This window comes from Ailuropoda melanoleuca, chromosome 16 (genome assembly GCF_002007445.2).
Source record: "Ailuropoda melanoleuca isolate Jingjing chromosome 16, ASM200744v2, whole genome shotgun sequence".
Classification (NCBI taxonomy): domain Eukaryota; kingdom Metazoa; phylum Chordata; class Mammalia; order Carnivora; family Ursidae; genus Ailuropoda; species Ailuropoda melanoleuca.
The window spans coordinates 45,209,461-45,230,995 of record NC_048233.1 but is presented as its reverse complement, the minus strand read 5'-3'; the positions used below and the strand labels follow the sequence as shown (position 1 = coordinate 45,230,995).

The 21,535-nt window shown below is 43.0% G+C and overlaps 1 long non-coding RNA gene across 1 annotated transcript; it reads left to right on the top strand.

Moving 5' to 3' along the window:
- Positions 1-1,243: 1,243 nt before the first annotated feature.
- Positions 1,244-2,691, top strand: LOC117796711. Its single transcript, XR_004621358.1, has 3 exons — positions 1,244-1,355; positions 2,017-2,086; positions 2,580-2,691. It is a non-coding gene; the product is annotated as an uncharacterized LOC117796711 (long non-coding RNA).
- The last annotated feature ends 18,844 nt before the right edge of the window (positions 2,692-21,535 follow it).

Below are 21,535 nucleotides of genomic sequence, written 5' to 3'. Positions count from 1 at the left end.
ATGACATCGGCCAGAGCAACCTTTTTCACGACACATCTCCAAAGGCAAGAGAAATAAAAGATAAAATAATAACTTTCTTTTTACAAACAAGGAAACAAAAGCCCAAAGAAATGAAATGATTTGCCTAAGGTCACATGGCTAGCAAATGTCAGAACTGGGAATAAGGATCTACTTTCCAGTCTTCCAGTCCAGTTCTTTGCCTTCTCCCTCCATTATCTACTACATTCTATTAACTGATTTGAAAACAAAGCTGTAATGAGCCCTAAATTATTTTCTCCTTGAGCACAAAGAATTTTTAATTGGGGAAGGATGTGCCCAAATTTGTGATGAGAAGCAATTAACACAGCCTCAGTGGAATTACTGGGCCATGGCCCATTGTTTCAGTAACGGCATTCTATAATGGGAGGAAAAAGAAGATGAAGAGGGAGGGAATGCTGTTCTTCCTTGTTCTCAAAATCTTTTGTCTCCTTATTAAGCTGTGTTTGTTTGCCAAACATGAGCCCAGTAAGTTGCAGAGCTTAAGCAATTTTAACTATCCACCCTAATTCCTCAGTGTTACATTTGTTGGTTGATATCTCAGCTATATTTCATTGCTAAGCCTTGTGAATTGACTTCGGTTGAGTTCTGTCTATAAAAGGAGGTCTTGGGCACAATGGCTCCATCCTCTTTGTGATCCGGTTGGGACAGGTAAGTATCTGCCTTATTTGTCTTCAAAACAGGCCACCTACCCCACAACATATGGAGCCAATGAAAGTCAGAGACCAGTCACAACTGCAAGCAGGGCAATTGCCTTTGACCTCTTTATTCATTTCTTCTCTGGTGTTTTATTCTCTATTCCATTCTGGTTTCTACCAGATCCCCAAATTTTTAGTTTCTTATTTCTAGTCGTAGTAAGTCAATCCTTTAACTTAACAACCAGATTTATTTGGTTCAACTCTTAGTTCTTCCTGGGTCATGGATTACACTCACCCTCTGACTTTTCCCACTCAGGGCTACATTGGATTAAAATCCAACCTAGTTTTTATTGGATTTAGTTCCCAGAAACCCTTTATCCTTACTCCAGCAATCACTCTGCCTGGCTCATCCCTATAGGCTTGCTTAGTCCCCTATAAGGAGTAAATTGACATCCAGACCACTGTGTCTATTCCCAGGACACACTCAGATCTCTCCAGCTAACTGCCTGGATCTGCCACTTGTATTTCACCCTCTCATTTCCCTGCCTTTATGCTTTACTTTCAGAATCTGCTTTGGGCCTCTTCCTCACCTTGTTTTGGCAATCCCTTTTGCATTATTGGTTTATCCACCATAGCTCCTCACCAGCTCTGGGCTCTGCTGTGGCATCATTGGTGCATTAGGTAAGAGACTGTCCCTCTAGTCCCTTATACAGTTCTTACTAGTGTGAAATCACAGCTCCTTCATTCTCATGTGTTGGCCTTGCTGCCAAAGAAGAAATATATAGAAATGACTAGTGATTTCCCCCTGGTACTTTTAGCTGAATGTTTTGAATCTCATGCATATCTGGAACTTGAAACTAACCTAAGATTCCTAGGGTTAAAAAAAGCTTAAAGATCAAATATAAAATTTCTCAGATTGTGGTTCTGTGACTACCTACACCAAAGTCTCTATATTAAAAATATGGATTCCAAGTCATCACCCCAGACCAACTGAATTGAAGGAGATTATTAGATTGATGATTAGGCACAACAAAAAATTTGATAACTGATTTAATCTCCAAGATTCCAGTTGGTATCTCACTTAAACAATTAATAGCTATCAAAGGGCACTTCTGGTCTAAGTGGGTTTTGAAAAATGGAGATTCCAGAAGTCACTAGATTGTCAAAGAAATATTGACATTACATGTATCCACTATTTTCAAAGAAACCATCAATAAGTTTACTGGATACTTTCTTTGCATAGAACTCTGACCAGCCATAGTGAGGGATACTAGTTGACTAAAACACTCAGACTAGCCATGACTCTAAAGTAAGGACACACATTTTCCTTTGTGTCTCTTAGAAAAGAGACAGTGTGGGGACAGCTTGCAACAAGCCTCACCTTATCAGAGTGAAGCTGTCAACTCTGGCAGGTAAGTTTGTTTTGATGACTATGATAAGTGAAAGTATGTGTGGTGAAGAAAAAATGGGTCACCATTTCGAGATCCAAAAATTGACAAAAATTTTATGTGAAAGTAAATCTCTATGGGAGGTACCTATCAAATTAGAGAAGCTTATGAAAATGAGGTTAAAATATGTAAAGGGAGTAGGGAAGAAAGCTGGATTATTGGAAGAATCTGTATAACATCATAGATTTTTGTAGGAAGGGTCCTCAGAAATCAAGTAGACTAGTGGTTTTCAAGTTTCTTTTTACCACTTGGACTCATTTGTCAAACAAAATCTTATCCAGAAGTCTAATATAAAAAACAGATAAGTACAGAGGTGCTCTGGTTAAAGCGTGTGTGTGTGCATGTGTGTGTGTATTAGTCAGAATAAGCTAAGTTATGTGCAGTAAAAAACAGCCCCCCAAATATTTCAGCTGTTATAACAAAAGGTTTTCTTGTTCATGTTAAATGTCTGCTATAGGGGGACTTGGGCTCAGCTCACAGCTTCATTCCAGAACCCAAGAGGATAAAGCAGCCACCATTTTGAATATTGCTGGTTTCCATGGCAGAAGAAACAACCCTGAAGAGTATTGTATTGGTAATTAAATGTCTGATTTGAAAGTGACACACAGCACTTCAGATCCCATGGGTCAAAATCAGTCACACAGCCCTACCCAATCACAAAAGTGCCAAGAAATACAATCCCACAATGTTCCCAGGAGGTATTTCCTAGTGAAAATGTTTCATAGACACCTCCATTGTCTATCACAGTGAGCAAGTATTTGTGTGCCTATGTGTATGTGTATATGAGTGCTCTCTCACCCCTACTGTTCTCCCTAGATACCTCCAAGGAACTCCTAGACTCCTTGAAAACTATTTGAGTCAGTTTCCCAATTTTATAAATGAAACTGAGGTCAAGTAGCTTAGTTAAGGTCAAATAATATTAAAACCTGGCCCAGAGTGGAGCTCTCTTGGCTCTTAATCCAAGGCTCCTCCCATTTAGTTCAGAATGATATTGTGTGTGTGTGTGTGTGTGTGTGAGAGAGAGAGAGAGAGAGAGAGAGAGAGAGGGAGAGAGAGAGAGACAGACAGACAGAGACATAGACAGAAAGAGGTGACTCAAGAGTTAAATGTAGATAAAGACTTATTCTGGAAGGAAATGCGAACTTGAGGAAATTTTCCGTGAAGGCTTGCCATGCATTCCAAGTGACAAATAGATGCAGTAAGGACATTATATTTGCTCTGATTACCCAGGGGATGCTGGGCAATATAAAGAGTTTTTGAAGAGAACAGCAACTGATGATGAAACGTGGTATTTCTAATGTGATGAGGAAGCCGAGCAGAAATCACCAACTTTGCTAAGACCTGGGAGAAATACTCACATCAAGATCACAAGTGAGGAGGGCATCAATTGATTTCATTCAAGCCAAGGACATTGCACTGGGAACATTTATCCCACAGGATGAAACAGTTCCATTGGGTTCAGCAAACATTAGCAAGCACCTCCTTTTTTCGAAGCATGGGGTTCGGTGCCAGGGATGCCACAACAAAAGGACATAGTCACAAGAAGAAAGGGTGAGACGTGCACTTCAAGGTATGGAAACAGTGGAAGATACAGGACTCTGAGATGATTAATATGTGTATGGAGGGGGTTGGGGTGGGGGAGGAAAAGCGCATTGAGAATGGCTCCCAAGTTTCCCTTTTCCTAGTGTTTCTCACTGGGCATTTGGGGCAAGACAGTCGTCCCTTGGGCAGGTCTCTCCCATATACAGCAGGACATTAACACTTATAAACTCAGTGCTGAGTTCTTAGTCCCTCATTGTGACCCCACCCCACCCTGCCAACATAAAAACACCACTGTTTTCCCCCTTCCTGCCCCTCCCCCTTTAGAACTACTAATTCTTCATCCTCACTTTCCACACTGCAGCCAGAATAATCTCTCTTACCTTCCTAAAAATACACATATCATCTCATCTTCCCTCCACCTAACTCCTTCACTGCCTTGATAGATATCCTATGAGCTTGACCCAAGTCTGGGCCCTTCCTGTGTCTCCACCCTCATCTTTCTGCACTTCCTCCCTGGTCCTTCATTTTCTCCCACCTGTGCTCCAAATACACAAAAACTGCTTGCAATTCTCTTAGAAAGAGAGCCGAATGCTCTTTCCCACTGCTGTGCTTTTGCATGTTTTTCTCTTTGTCTGCATGGTGTCCTTGTGCACCTGATGAAATCCTGCTCCCACTGATTTGATCACTCTTCCTTATGATCACTACCCAGTACCCAACTTTGGTTTATCTTGATCATAGTGCTTGCAGTTATTTTTACTTAGAGCAAACTGCATAGTATAGTACTAATAGCTGAAGTTCTAGATAGATTATACAAATGTACCCTGCTTTAATACTCAGTACCTGTAAATTGGACTCTGAATCTCAGTTTCTTCTGTAAAATGAGAATAATCATAATAATTATAGTAATAATCCTGCATAGAATTTTTCTGAGGATTAAGACGATGAAAGTAGAGTACAAGCTAACCATAGGTGCTAGTTATTATAATCATAGTTATGATTATGAATATCATTTTGATATTTCCCCTACCAGACTATGAACTCCATGAGGGTAGACATCTTGTTTAATGCAACTTTGTGTTCTTAGTTCTTTGCACAGTGCCAGGCAAATGGGAGGTCCTCCACTTATTTTTGAATGAATGAACTTAATTAATCAGGAAAATGTTAAATTGTGTTCAGTGAGTAAGAGCAGGAAAATGTCATGTATGTTTTAAGATTTCAACTAACATTTTTTAAAAAGAAAAGCACTTTTTTCCCTTGAAAGGCATACTTCATTTATTTGGGAACATCATCGATGTGAACCTGCTAGTCTCTGGCTAGTGCCAGAGCAGATGACTGTACGTTTTTTCACACCTGAGAGGAGTGTGGGAATGTGGGTTTGCAGTCAGCCCCAGTGGGTTCACATCCAGGTTCTGCTACTTTCTAGTTACAGAACTTGTACTGGTTACCTAAGATTTGTAGAGTGATTGTAAATCTATCAATCTTGTTGGATTATTTAGATTACAACTAGTTTGTTTTACTCCATCACTTACCATATTTGTGGTACTTATTGGGTGCTATTGAAATGTTAGTTATTTCACTTTGAATTGCTGGATGAATTTTTTCTTAGTCAGCTTATGAGTAACTAGGTGGGGATTCAAGGTCTGTATGTCGGGGATTTGTGGTTGGCAAGGACAGGCATTCCCTGAAGCTCATCAAGCTCCTTGAAGTTTGTTCTCTCTCTTACTGTTCTGCTTTCCCTAAGCATTTCTCCTTCATTCCTCTTTGTCCCACTGGCTTCTCTGTGTACCCCTCTACTTGTACAAGACCCATCATGGCTGCCGTAAGATGGTGATTTTTATCCCCTGACTGCACCACTGCACTTACTCCCCACTGCTATCAGACTTAGGCTTTTGTGTTTCAATTACAAATTCCTGGGAGAGAGAATCTGATTGGGCTAACTTTTGGCTAGGAGGTGCCCCTGTCTTGTTCAATTAACTTTGCCAGGAGTGGGGCTAAGGGTGGCAGAACGTGGTTGCCAAGGTTGAGGTTTTTTCCAGGAAGAGAATGTGGGGGTCTTCTGGTACAGTGTCCTGTTCTCTAGGGCTCTGTAGTCTTTCTGTGTTCAGTAAAAGAGAGAGGAACAGGAGGGGAAGATGAGATTTTGTGACAGAGCAAAAGTGCCATCATATCGACTAATTTAATTTTTTCCTCTGGCTATCATACATGCTATCTTTCTTGTTTTTCATTTGTTTTGATATTACTTTTGTTGTTTTTAACTTCTTCTGAGGTGCCACCAGGAACATCACCTTAGTTTTGATGGGATTCAAGGAAGTCCTGTCACTTGCCTCATGATGCATACTCCTTAATTCTGTTCTTCTCAGGTCAAACCCTTAACGGTAGTCATTAAAATAAATCCTCAGGCTGGAGTTGAATTGATCAAGTAATTATGAAGAAAATGAAATTATAGATTTCAGCAACATCTAAGGCAATGGGTTGTCTTATGACCGCCAGTAGTAGATTCGCCACCCCTTTCTTCCACCATTATTGACCATGTAAATTATCCTTTAATGTGTCTGATGGCCCTAAACCTACAGTCATGACCTGTGGTCTCACACACAATCAGGTTAGGAAGCTGTGGTGGGAACAGGGTCTCCAACTGAGAACCAGGGAGGCCTGCAGTTAACGTGGAGGCGAGAGGAGCTTCTCTATGTCAGGGGCAGGAACATCAAGAAGGAAGGGAGCTCATGCTGGGCTCCAAGATCATTAGACTCAAAGGCCTGGGACTGGCTAATAGTGGTCCTTTGAGCAGCATGAAAAGACTCCACCTTAAAAACCCAATCCTAAGGGTAAGCATCGTATATTGCTTCTTGTTTGTTTGCTTTCTCAGATATCCCTGATCAGGGAGGATTTAGGGTTTCTCTTTTTCTTTCCTTTTCCTTCTTTTTTTTTTCTTTTTCTTTTTCTCCCCTTTAACATCAACCTAATGGCAAAGAGCTTGAAAAGCCTCAAGTTTTGGGGTTGACTGGAATCAGATCTGCCTGTGCCCATCAGTTGGTGGGAAGCTTGGAAGTTTCCAGGAGAGCCTTACCTTTGAACCAGAACCACTTTGCCACCTTCTGCACGCAGATCCTTTGTAGTGGAGACAGAAATCTTTGTTCTCCATAAACAACAGAGCAGTACTCTTGTTGGACCCTTCCCTCTGCTGAGAATTTGGAGTTGCACTTTATCAACCCTGAGTGTGCTGCCTTGCTTTAATGTCTGGCAGAGCATGAATTGTAAACACGTCATTAGACTTAAAGGCTGCCCCGAGATGCTAGCTGAAGGAGAACAGGCCCTGAAGAAAAGAGGAGTTTGGCTGAAAATGAGCTGCTGAATAATTTATCATGAATTGAAAAGTCAATACCTTAAGTGAGGCGTGGTGAAGCTCGGGAACTTGGAGGTAAACACTGCGAGGATGTAATTTTTGAGAGAATATTACCAAAAGGAATGGCTCTTTGGCAGAAGCAGGAGACGGAGAGCCCATGACCAAGGGCTGGGGTGGGGAGGGAGCAACAAAAGGAGAAGTGAGAGCAGAGCTTGCCATCAAGGCCACTGACTCTTAACTGGAGGAGATGTTAGGCCAGAAAGGAGTTGGGTAATGGTTGAGAACAAAATGAGAATGCTAGGGAGAGTTCCAAAAAGACCTAAACAGTGAGCCCAGGAAAGCTTGCTGGAGGGGGGAGGACCCAGGCCTGGAAGGGAAGATTTGATGAAGGGAGGGGAGAGAAAGGGAACTTCATCAGACAAACCATGAAGGAGCAGCAGAGAGAAGCTGAAGAGGGTGGTGGCAGTGCTGGCTGAGGAACTCCACATGGAAGAATGGAAATGCGCTCAAGTTTGGCATGGGAGCCCCTGCAGATTCTTTGACAGGACATTGACATTCGTTCATTGATTCATTCCACAAATAATCAGCATATAATTGAGTAGCTGTGTTTCAGAGACTCGGCTGTGCATGCCATGGTGAACACAAGATAGGCATGATTCCTGACCTCACAGAACTTACATTCTAGTAAGGAAGACAGAAAATCAACAAATTGTAAGCACATTCATTGTGCTAAGTGTGCTATATGCACCATCTCAATCTTTACTGTGAGGTTAAGAGGTAGGTGAACTAATTATCTCCATTTTACAGATGAAGAAACTGAGGCTTAGGGAGGTTAGGTAATTTGTCCGAGGAAACCCAGCTACTAAATGGTGGAGGTACACATCTATAATGCAATTACATAGTTATGAATTTGGTTAAATCTTAGATGGGGAAGTAGATGGGGCCACGGGCCAGTGTTGGACACATGATTTTGTTCAGGGGGTCAGGGAGGCTTTCTGGAAGACAGAGCTAAGGTGACACCTGCAAGATGAGCTGGGTGATGTGCGATTGAGGCACCTTGGTGAAGGGGGAAGGTAGAAGAGGCCAGATATGGCAAGGCTCTGAAAGACTGTCAGGGAGGCTGGACTTTATCCTGAGGGCAGTGAGAAGCCACTGAAGGGTTCTGAGAGGGGAGAGATGGAGAGTGTGTGTGACAGAATCAATTTTGCATTTTTAGGAGATCACTCTGGCTGCTTTGCAGGGAATTGATTGGTGGGGCCAGAAGTGCAAGCTGCTGGAACAGTAAGGACGTTGAGAAACAGGAAATAAGTGAACCAATAAATGTGTCAAACCCTTGAATGGTTTATTCATAGGAGAGTCCCTCAGTCCCATGCTCAAAGCCTTTTTTTCCCCACTTACATCCAATTCTAATAATTCAGCTGTTTGTTTTCTCAATTTGTAGCAGATGAGTAATAACTTAAGAAAGAATTCGAGAATGCTGTGGGAAGGCACTGGCCATTGTGAAAAGTGGCAGTTTGATTCTAAGGAAAGATACACATTAAAAATACTAAAATAAATCTAAATTGCTCAGCAGGTCGGGATTATTCAGTAGAAAGGCAAATAACCCTACCCCAAACACATCCTCTCATTTCAACCTTGTATTTGATAACTTTAATGATTACATTGAATCAACAATAAAATGTGATATTAACCTCTCTTTAAAAAGTCAGGAAAAAAAAAAGAGGATGATTTTACATTCCCAGCAGTGCCTGTGACTTGTTGAGTGGCTGCTGGACTGATCCCAAGATAGCCTTGAAGCCTGGAGCTCATGTTCCCATTCTAGTCCCCAAGGCCAGCTCTGGGTCTCCCCCTGTATGATAGTGGCCATCCCAAGGTCACTAGAGCAGAGGGACTGGGCTTGGTCAAACCCTCTGGCCTTTCATCAGTGAGCCTGGCACATGAACTGAGGCAAGATGGATGACAAAGCGGTCATGACAGCCATGGTCCTCCTTCAGAAGCTCGGCAGGAACATTTTCTAGACTGACAGAGGTAGTCTTTGAGGGACTTAGAGAGGTCGCAGATGTTAGGGAAGCTCCTCAGAGAAGTACAGGGTATAAATGGTACCTTAGTGATTTCACCAGCACTGGCATGGCTCTAGCCCCTCACTGCCCCCCCCATCCACTGGGCCCCTCACTGAATCCCTCACTGCACTCCTCACTGTGCTTCTCACTGTGCCACTCACTGGGTCCCTCAATGAGTCCCTTATTGAGTCCCTCACTGGGCCCCTCAGGGGCCCCTTACTGGCCCCCCTCACTGGGCCCCTCACTGAGTCCCTCACTGGCTCCCTCACTGCATCCTCACTGGACCCCTCACTCAACCACGGTGGGTCTTGGCCTAGATTAAGTGTGAGATGCACCCTGGCTGTGGGGACTTGGATTGGCTCTTCTCTGGTCTGAGACTGATGTCCTCCAGGGCCGTTATGCTCAGGTGGTCAGGCACCGTCCATCATCCATGAGGCGTGTACTTGACCTTTGCTTGAGTGATGAGAAGTACTGCCAGGGAGGCAGGTCGATGAAAGACTCCTGAACAACTTCTCCTATTTCGGGAAACTTATTTTGTTGTTGTTGTTAGTTTAATAAACAGACTGAAACCTCCATTAGAGTTGCCTGAGACATTTGGATTCCATTTGGGAAGCTCATTAGAAGAAAAAGCTTTGGTAGCAGAAAGTGGGTTAGTTCTGAGAAGGCAGCTCAGACCTCAACTCTTTACTCAGTTTTGACATTCTGACTGGGAACCATGGCCATCGGAAGTAGGACAGTTGAAACTATGTCTCTTGCACAACTTTTGCTAGCTGGAGTTTTAGGTATATTTCTTGTTGCTATGATAACCATAATTTTTTCACTGTTTTCAGATTATTTTTTGGAGTGTAGAAAAGCAATTGATTTTTGTTTATTGATCATATATCTAGCAACTTGTTAGAGTATCTTATTAATTATAATAAATTGGCATTTATTTGGAGTTCTCACTCTCTAAAATCGTTATTAGAGAATAATGACAGTTTTATTTTATCTTTTTGAAAGAAAAAAAGGCATACATGTTTGTATATTTTTGAAAGATTCTCACTTAAACTGATTGAAATAAACAAAGAAATCAAGTTTCAATTATCCAGATATGCTTATATGTCAGATTTATTGTTCTCTGACACTATCAGATAATATATAATTTAGGTAAAAATAATATTCATTAATTTATTAAATATTTATGTAGTACAATGATAGGCTTTGAGGCTATTACTGTAAAACTCAGAGACCCATCTCTGCCCTCCTGAAGCCAATAGATTCCAGTTAATAGGGCAGGAGAGAGATGAAGGTGGTTTAGTTAAGGTCATGGAGAAGATATGGAAAGACGTGGAAGGAGTTGTGACATAATTAGTAGTTAAAACCAGTACCAGGTGGTCATGGATTGGGCATGAGGAGCAAAGAAGAGGGAATCATAAAGGATAACTTCTGGGTGTCTGGTTTAAGCACATGAATCGGTGTTATCCTTCACTGTAATGGGGAACGCTGAAAGAGGACCAGCATGGGGAAGGCGGACAGCAGGGAATGCTCATGAGTTTGGTTTTGCCATTTTGATCTTGAGTTGCTTTTGAGTCTAAGGAAGGATGTTGGCAGGCAATTGGATACACTGCTCTGGAACTTGGAGGAGAGGCCTGGCTGGAATCATCTGTCGATAAAGAGTAATTGATGGTTTGCGTGTAGATGAAATTGGCTAGGGCTGGAGAAAACAGAGGAAGAAGAGGAGAGAGGCATGAATGGAATCTTGAGGAGTTACAACAGTTAATGGTCAGGTGACAAAGAATAGGTTGGCAATGGGATGAGGCAAGAGGAAATGCAGGAGTACCTGTTGTCCTAGAAGCTAAGGCAATTGAATGTTTTAAGAAAGAAGGGAGAGTTAACAATATCAAAATATGCTGAAAGATTAAGTAGGGTGAGGACTGAGAAATTCCTTTGGATTTAACCACGTTGTAATCACTGGAAACATTATTGAGAGTTATTTTGGAGATGATTATCATGTTAAAGAGTGAGTGGAAAGTGGGATTTTTTGATAATTTATTGGAAAATAAGTGAATCTGCACTATTGTATTTAGGTTTCAGAATGCAACATCACGAATAAGGATGTTATCTGTTAAAGCTTACAGAAATAATCTTTATGAATGAGCATAACTTTAAAATCCTGGGCCTACCCATTCAACAGTTGTTGGAGACCCTGCCATGAAATTAGGATGGGATGGCAAGGAGTTTTGCCATGTCTGTCAAACTACATGGGGACACGGGGTCTGTCAGTTCACTCATCATGCTTGCAAATGCCTGGATAAGGGTAAAGGAGCCCAGGCATCCTGGAGAATCATTACCAAATACCTAGACACTGTTTGGGTTTGTGCTCTGTCGGGAGAGTGACTATATTGCTATCTGTAAATACATTCTGCCACATCAGCCTATCCATTGGCACCTGCTGAGGCTATTTTATCTGGAATCATCTGAGCACTTTGTACTTTTGTGCATCTGCATTTGTTTTGGAACTAAGTATATAGAAGTTCTTTGATGACAAATTCCACAGTGCACTAAAGAGGGACTCTGGCCCTGCTGCAAAGGCAAGCTGTCCCCATTGCTGGTCCCTGGCTCTGTCATAGGAAGCAGATTGTTGACTGTCTCCCAGCTGCTTCTTGCCACTTGCAATTTGTGCTTTCTGCAGAAATCACTCTGTTCTGAATAAGCCAGTCACCTCGCTGTTGTGAGAAGGTTGTGTGTCTGTTGAATATTTTATTTACCATCTGGCTGGCAGCAAAGTACAGAACCTACATGAGGGCCAATAATGCCCCAGACCACCATATACCAATCCTGAAAAGGTCGCTTGCTTCTCCTCATGCCTGGCAGGCACCATCAATCCCTCACATGGGTCCCGTGCTCTTCTTCTGAGGCTTTGAGAAGGAGGGCTCTGTGCTGCGAAGCAGCTGAAGGAGATTTCCGTTCTTTTACCCCAGTATCGGGTAGCCTCCAGGCATTTTCCTAAAGAAGGGGGGCATTTCGTCATCCCACCCCATCTTCTTCTTGCCTTCTGAAGCCCACACAAGACTTTCCAGGGTAGCACCTTCCATGGGTATGAGGGAATTTATGACTCTACCTCTGCTATCAGTAGGAGCTCGATAAATGTGACTCCCCTTCTTCATCTTCGCCAACCAGATTCTCTCTTTCAGAAAGGAGGAATTTAGTGTCTCTTTCCCTTGCTCGGGGATAATATCCAGTTAGGGTTTGAAAGTGCTTCCGTTTTCAGCAGTCCTCTTTGCAGATGCAGATACTTCCAAGAAGTCTCTTACTTTTGAGATTTACTCAACCAGTCATTCCTTCATTGACTATAATAGGGGAGGGGGTGGGGGAATGGGATAGACTGGTGATGGGTAGTAAGGAGGGCACGTATTGCATGGTGCACTGGGTGTTAATACGCAACTAATGAAGCATCAAACTTTACATCGGAATCTGGGGATGTACTGTATGGTGATTAACATAATATAATAAAATAAAATTAAAAAAAAAAAAAAGAGATACCCGGGAGGGTTGTGGTATATGGAAAGAGTACAGGCCTTGGAATTAGAAGCCCTCTACCATGTTTTAACGTTTGACCTTAGATACAGTTTCCTCATCTGTAAAATGGGTATAATTATAACTTACCTTATGGGGTTGCTGTGAAGATCAAGATATGTGTGAACAGCGCTGCATAGATTGAAAGTGCTACTATTCCCTACCTGTCCTAGAGATATAGGTGGTCTAACAAGACACATCATGGCTCTGTGTAGTTCTACTTGATTCCACTTTTTCTTTTTAAGATTTATTTATTTGAGGGAGAGAGAGCACAACTAGGGGCAGGGATAGAGGAAGAGAGAGAATCCTAAAGCAGACTCTCTGATGAGCGTGGAGCCTGATATGGGGCTCAATCCCACAACCCTGAGATCACGACTTGAGCCGAAATCAAGAGTCAGCCGCTCAACTGAATGAACCACCCAGGCACCCCTGATTCTGCTTATATACTGATACTCATCCCTTTAAGTGATAGCAACATTAAAAATATATACTGAGTCCTTGGGCTATAGAAGGGTTAGGCTCCCGAGTACATGTTATATAATATGTATAATTATGGATTAGAAATGAAATGTCATGATTTATTATTTAAATGAAAGTGTTAAGTACTATTAAAACTCACATTTGTTAAATGCTTACCACAGACTATATAAAAAGCTTTATAGATATTATTTCATTTAATCTTCACAACAACCCTATGAAGTAGATATTAGGTTTTATAGATGAGGAAATTGAGATACAAGAACTTAAGTAACTTGCCCAGATTCATAGAATTAGTGAATGGCAGACCCAGAATTCAAACCCAATTCTGTCTGATTACATGTGTATAACCACTATGTTCTACTGCTTTCCTAATTAACATATCTCCTATTGGGCATTTTTTTAAGAAATAGGGAGTCAAAACTTCTATAAAATCTTTCACTATATCTCCACTAGTAGACAACTTTGTAAAAATGATATTTATGTAAAATGTGCAAAACTAAGAAATGGTTCTGAGTGTGCAAAAGAAAGAGGTGGTGGTTGGCAAATTCCTGCTCACTAAACAATGAATGTGGTTGTGTACCTTGATGATTCCTTTTACTTTCTCAATAGGGAATACATACAACTAGCATGAGTAGTTAGAGAAGTGTGTGTGTGTGTGTGTGTGTGTGTGTGTAGCTCAGGTCACAGTGTGGGGGCAGCAACCGGTGTGAAGCAGATTTCAGCACAGCCAATGAATCATTTTTTAATTATAAACATAATAATTTGAATTTCAGAAGTATTACATTAAGAAATATTCATTGTAAAAATTCATATGTTGTAGATGAACCTGGTGTGAGGTTGGCCACTATCCTTAATTGTGGTCTTCTCCCAAAGAAAGACTGTGGTTAACAGTTTCATGTGTATTGCATCTAGATTTTATTGTGTATATGACTCATCAGGGGATTTTGTTAAAATGCAGATCCTGAATCAGTAGATGTGGGATGGGCCTGATAGTAAGTACCCAGCTGAAGCTAATGCTGCTGGTCCATGGACCACACTTTGAGTACAAGGTTATGGAGTATATGCACTTTTAATTTCAGTAACATATATTCCATATCTTCTTTATCTATTCCTCAGTCGTTGGTCATTGGGGCTGTTTTCATAATTTGGCTATTGTTGATAATGTTTCTATAAGCATCTGGGTGCATGTATCGCTTCGAATCACATGTTTGTATTCTTTGGGTAAATACCTAGCAGTGCAATTGCTGGGTCATAGGGTAGCTCTATTTTTAACTTTCTGAGGAACTTCCATACTGTTTTCAAGAGTGGCTGTACCAGCTTGCATTCCTACCAACAGTGTGAGAGGGTTCCCCTTTCTCCACGTTGTTGCCAACACCTGTGGTTTCTTGTGTTGTTAATTTTAGCCATTCTGACAGGTGTGAGGTGATACAGGAGTTTTGATTTGTATTTGATGATGAGTGATGTTGAGGATCTTTTCATGTGTCTGATAGCCATCTGTATGTCTTCTTTGGAGAAATGTCTATTCATGTCTTCTGCCCATTTTTTAACTGGGTTATTTGGTTTTGGGGTGTTGAGTTTGGTAAGTTCTTTATAGGTTTTGGATACTAACCCTTTATCAGATATATCATTTGTGAATATCTTCTCCCATTCCCTATATTGCCTTTTAGTTTTGTTGATTGTTTCCTTTGCTGAAATGAAAGAAGCTTTTTATCTTGATGAAGTCCCACTAGTTCATTTTTGCTTTTGTTTCCCTTGCCTCAGGAGACATATCTAGAAGGAAGTTGCTATAGCTGATGTCACAGAGGTTACTGCCTGTGTTCTCCCCTAGGATTCTGATGGTTTCCTGCCTCACATTTAGGTCTTTCTTCCATTTGAATTTATTTTTGTGTGTGGTGTAAGAGAGTGGTCCAGTTTCATTCTTCTTCATGTTGCTGTTTCCCCAACACCTTTGTTGAAGAGACTGTCTTTTTTCCATTGGATATCCTTTCCTGCTTTGTGAAAGATTAGTTGACATATAGTTGTGGGTTTATTTCTGGGTTTTCTATTCTGTTCCATTGGTCTCCGTGTCTTTTTTTATGCCAGTACCATACTGTTTTGATCACTACAGCTTTGTAATATAACTTGAAGTCTGGAATTGTGATGCCTCCAGCTTTGCTTTTCTTTCTCAAGATTGCTTTGGCTATTTGAGGTCTTTTGTGGTTCCATACAAATTTTGGGATTGTTTGCTCTAGCTCTGAGATACCAAACAGCATTCCAAAGTGATTGTACCAACTATGGTTTCACCAGCAGGATATATGAGTACTTATTTTTCTTATATTCTCTCTAATACTTGCTAATTATCACATTAAATTTGTCGATCTGATAGGTGAGATATGGTATCTATATTTGTATCTCCTGATTTTAACAAGTTTAAGCATCCTTTCATATATTTTTTTGGATATTTATACTTTCTTTTTAGTTAATTGCTTGCTCATATTTTTGGCCCATTTTTTCCATTTGGATATTTTTGCCTATTTTATGGGTTTAGATGAGTTCTTTATATATTCTGTATACCCATCCTTAGTCAATTAAATATCTTGCAAATATTTTCTTCCAAATCTAATGAACAAATTCCTACCCAGCAGAGCTGTTTAGTGATTGAATGGAATGGAGCCATTCAGAAATGACATAACTACTTGTTGGGGAGGAATTTGGCACCTTCATCAACTGCTGGTGACTTTCTCTTTAATATTACTGTACTATGTCAGATTGGAGCTTGTCAGACTGTATTATACTTGTTCATCTATCAGCTTCCTCCTCTAAACAGAGATCTCCCTGAGGGCAGGGGTGCAGGTCTGTGAGTCATCACTGTGTTACCTGTGCCTAACACTGGGTTTAGCACAGAGCGGGTACTCAGAAGTAGTTAGTGGGTGAATAAGTGGACAGATGGTTAAATGGGTCTAATTGCAGGTTTCCTGTCAGAATTTGCTCTGCAATTCAGCTAGGGTTTGCTTTGGGTTCTTCAATAAGGTAAAAGAAGAAGAGCCAAGCACCTATTACCAGGACCCTTTGCTCCTAGTCAGAGGAAAATTCCCTTTGGTGGCTGGTCTTCTCTCCTTTCATTTACCTTTCAGACACTTTGTTGCTCAGAGGTAGTAATAGCACTTATAAAGGTAACACTTAAATAAATATAGTGCATTTAATGTGCTTTATAGACATGCATTCATCTAATTCTCACAATAACCATTTTCTCCCCATTTCCTCAGATGAAGAAACTGAGACACAGTTACTGGTAAAGTAACCTGCCCAAGATCATGCAGCTAGTAAATGTGGACTATCGACCCAGCCGTTTGGTTCCCCAGTCAGTGCTCAAGAGACAACATATGAAAAACCCTAGACCTGACATAGTTGTAGGTTCAAACAAGCATTCTCTTTGTTCACCCTTCTCCCCTAGAAGTGTGCCTTTTCCAGCAGTGACATCTCAGTCCTGTCGCTAGGTGGAATCTAATCTGTATGTACTGTTCCTCCATAGCCTTTGTCTCTGAACTTTGCCTCCATCCCTGCTGGACGCCCCAATAATCCCTTTTTTCCTAGGGACTGGGCAACCCCACCTGCCATCCAGCCAGACGAAGGAAGGATTGGGGCATTCTACCTTTAGCGCCCATTTTCCCCTTGTAGCCCCCAAATTTTAATGGGCTTTTCTGGCCCCAAGGCTTTGCATGGTGCTGCCTTCTGGTGGGTATAGACGACCACTGACGTCTCTCTTCAATGAGTGGATTCCTTGCCATTGGCCAAGATTGGTCCATTGTTCCTTTTAAATCCCCAGGTGAGGAACCCCACTTAGAATGTAATCAACTGGTAGTTAAACTCCATTAATGATTGGCTTTTCCAACTCTGGCGTTAAAGATATTCTGAATGAAGGCTTAGTAATTGGGGGGATGATAGTGTGGCCATGCTTGTAGGTAAGAAATCCTATTTGGCTCCCCCTCAAATCACACGAAGAGGGCTGCTGCCTACACAGTATAAAAGATGATTGAAATCCAAGGGCTGTACCAGAGAGACCCTATCAAGGATCTCCAGCCTTTTTTGTAGCATCTTCAAGGTACTCACTTTCTCTTACAGCAAGAGTAGAAGGAGACCCCAGGTCCAAATGCTCGGCATAAGTTTAAAGAAATGCATTGTACTGGAGTCTCTGCTAGGTCTGCTCACATCCATTATCTGATTATGTTCACAGTGATCTCCTAAGGCATGATTTCTTAAAAATAAAAGTGGGGAAACACTTAAGAGTTAGATAAATGACATAACTTGAGAATCAGAAACATTCTTCCAGTTCACAGATGATTTTTAGCAGCTTTCCGGGTTCAAAAAAGAGGCCCATACTGAGACTATGAGACTCCGATTATATCCGCGTGTCTGGAGTAAACTAGGCAGGGCCCAGAGTAACTGGTCATTCAGACAAAACCTCAAGGGTTCAATCATTACTTGTTGGATTTAATGTAATTGAACTGAGGGCTGAGAATATGGTCCGTGTATTGTTTATAGGAGCACTTACAAGGGGGCTCTTTTCTGGCTTTGTGGGTAAAGTCTTTGTGCTCCCTTCCAATTCACTTGTTTATAACCAAGGAGTTGGCAGTCTTAAGTGGAAATTTGAGGGTATGAGGCAGACAAGAATCTCTGAAACCAGCTTTCCATTGTGAACTTCCTATCAACCAATGCAGATCACTGCACTACTGATGGTGAAGACAGACATTATGAATAGAAAGCCAATGTGCTGGAACCCAGCAAGGCCAGATGAGCACCTTGCTGCCTACAGCTTTAACTCCTGTTAGCTTCCATCAGGGGAGAGAGCACTGATACTGGTTGGTGGAGAAACCAAGTACAGTTGACCCTTGAGCAGTGCAGGGGTGGGTTGGGGCACTGACCTCCTGAACAGCTGAAATCCAAATATAACTTTTGACTCCCCCAAAACTGAATTACTAATAGTCTACTGTCAACCAGGAGCCTTACCAATAACATAAGCAGTCGATTAACACATATTCTGTATTATATATATTATGTACTATATTCTTGCAGTAAATTAAGCTAAATAAAAGAAAATGTTATTAAGGAAATCATAAGGAAAATACAATTGCAGTACTATACTTTATTTATTTTAAAAAAATCTGCATGTCACTGGACCCATACAGTTCAAACTCATGTTGTTCAAGGGTCAATTGTATTGCTAAACAGGAGGATGGAGTTCCTGGAGTTGAGTTCTGGCCTGGAAGGGGAAGGACCATATCCTGGGGAGAAAATTCACCTGATCCTGAGCACCCACTGTGTCTTGCACTAATTAAAGCCCTTTCTGGTGCATTCTCTCATTTAATCTTTGTAACCATTCCCTCAGCAAGTACTGTTTACATTTGACATATGGGGATATTGAGCCCGAGCAATGCTGTAGAATCTGTCCACGCTCACATAACTAACAAACGGTGGATCTGGGATTAGAGTCCGGGGGTCTGGCTGCCTCTCCAGCGAATATTCTTTGAACTGACTTGCCCCAGTGACCTTTGAGAGAGGAGAACCTGTTCTGCCTTCTTTTGTTGCATTCATCTCCTCCAGAGTCATAAATTATCTTAGAGGATCGGCTGAACAAAAATTTAAGGTCACACAATCTGCTTTGTTTTTGCCTTAAACCTTATTTTTAAAGTTGGGTTTTCCCCCCTCCCATTAAGAATGTGAAAAATGAGTATTGCCTCCTCTCTGTCTAGCCCTGTGGTGGTTTAGGAAGATCTTGGGAAGAGATGAACTCCAGGGCTTCTCCTGGGACAGCATGCATGACAAGAGGAGGAATTAGACCTTTGCCATTAACTGTACTCCAGCAACTGCCATTGCTTGTAAATTTATCCAACCAGAGGAAAGTCCAGATTCTTCATTTGTGAGCTGATTATACATCCAGAGAAGAAAGGGAAAGGCAGGTTTTATTCCCTCCTGGCTCGAGATTTCTTTACCTTTTTTTTTTTTTTCCAGAAAAAGATTAGTGTGTGTATGTCTTCTTCTCTCACACATATGGGAACATGCATACTATCCTCCTCTACTCTCCTCCAAACCGGTTTCCAGCTATGCATAAAGAGAAATCTTTCAGTTGGTGCCACAGCATATTTGGCAGCGGCGGGGGTCGGGGGGGTCGGGGGTTGTAAGCAAAGCCCTGGTTGATCAGCTCCTGGCTGATGGCCACAAAGTGCCACTTGTTTGGTTTTGTGTCCTCCCTCTTTTGTGTGGCCAGTTAGAGAGCTGACTTGAGTACTACAACCCTAGCCCACTGGGGTACTGGTGTACAAGGTGGCCGTGCAGCAGGCTGCCTCCCTGGCTCTTCAGACCAAGGAAATGCCCCCACAGATGGAGAAGAGGATATGAATCTGTGTTTTAAAGAGTCTTTGTTTAGAGGATTTCTATTCAGATGCTGAGAAGAAGTGACTTCAGCAGAAGGGGATATTATGAATAACTGTATTTGCTCTTATAACAAAATAGTGTCAGCCATTAGAGTCCAGCCATGTCCCTTTGCTGTCAATCACAGTTCTGTCCTTTCTAACATCAATTACCAAAAGCGTGCATAGGGACTTTACAGTTCACAGCATAATTCTACCCCGTGCCTCTGTATCCCCTCCCCCCACCCCTGGGCTATTGCTGTGCAGGATTTCACTGTGCCCTGACATGAGCCTGGTCCCACACGGATGACAACTGGGTTACAGGGCACAGTTTTGTTCTAGGAGCTCTGCAGACTTAAAAAAAAAAAATGTAGTTAGGGGCAAAACTCTTCCAGGGGTTTGGTGGTGATAGTGGTTGTCCAAAATCGTCTGGGAGATTCCTAGCAGGGAATCTTTTCTCGCTCCTTTGACAGCTGCGAGTCTGGAGACATCCAGGAGGCCGGCGGACAGAGGGCTTGGGACAGGGGGAGGTGGAAGTGAGGCTAAGGAAGAAGTGGTGTCCACGGGGCCTGACCAAGGGCAAGACTAGCCAGACGATCCCTCCCAAGCTTCCCCGACTTCACGGCTTCCCGGCAACCAAAAACAGGGACGAGGAGTCTGCCAGGCGGACGGGAGGGGGGGGAAGCCCCGCTGAGGGGCGCTGAGCCGCGCGACCCCGCAAAGACCGGAGGTGCCGGCGCAAGAGCCAGAGCTGGAACTCCCTAGGGGTGGAATCCGCGGACCTAGTGGCTGAGCCTCGTGGCGCGCCCTCTCCGGGAGCCTCGGGTCTGGGGCAGCCAGCGCCGGCGCCAGGGGAGGCTCGGGCGCGTCCCTGGAGGGCGGGAGCCGGGGGCCGCCAGCAGGTGGGGCCGGGGGGCCGGACTCCGCCCCCCGCGCCCTCCTTGTTGGTCCGCGGCCGCCCAGCACCGGCCCCTCTCCCGAGCCGGAGCGCGATTGGTGGCGGCGCTTGTCGCTCGGAGGGGCCGGGCCGCTCTGCTCCGCCGCTCTCGCCGCCGCCGCCGCCGCCGCCGCCGCCGCCGTCGCCGCACGTGACGTGAGTACCCGCCCGAGGGGCGGTGTCAAGTGTGCGCGTGCGTACTGAGCATGCGCAAAAGCTCCACTCTCGCTCGGAGACCCGGACGCTTGAAAGAGCCGAAAGCGTCTAGGCTGCGAGGCTCAAGGTTGTCTTATCGCGGCGCCAGCCTCTGGCTTCCGTCCTTTAGCTCCTCCGGCCCACACCTGGTCCGGAGAATCTCGCGACCACCGTATCCCCTCTGCCCTGGCGGCTAGTGTTTGGGATGCTCTCTTCTCCGGGGCCGTAAGATCCCCGCCTGCTGGAGACCTTGGAGCCTGGGAGGATGCTCCCCAGCCTGTCTGCAGTGGAAGAATCCTGTTTTGATTCTTTACTCTTCCAGTATGTGGAAACAAGTGAAGACCAAGCACATGAAAAATGCAAAGGCAGTTTATTCAGAACTTGCTGGGCAGGGGAGCCACCATCCTTTGAGTTTTGGCAGAAAATCAAAGGCAGACGGAGGAGTGGGAACAGCTGATAGAGGGAAAAAGGCAATGCTTCAGGCGTGCCCTCAACGAAGGCTATTGACATGAGGAAGCTGTAGGGAGACTAATTAGAAGGGGGGCATCCTGTGTGATCCTTGCCATCGTCAGTTGGCCATGAGTGGCTTTCTCTGGTTGGTCCGAAGTTGGGACAAAAATTAGGGAAGCTGTCAGTTATTAATCAAGTCCTGGCCATTTGGGGCCAATTGTTAGGGTCGTTTATTGTTTAACTTCCTAGGTTTTTTCTAAAGCTAGCAGTCTGGCTTCCTGCAAGTTTGACTTAGAGCAGACAGGCTTCCTAAGCTGATTATTATAGGTAAGGCATTGGTTTTCTATCTAGGTTGCTGCAGGTTGTGGGTCAGAGTTCTATTTGTATATATGGTTGGGCCACAGTATATTCAAATTAAACACTATAAAAGTAAATTATGAAAAATGAAGTTTTAAAACAAGATAT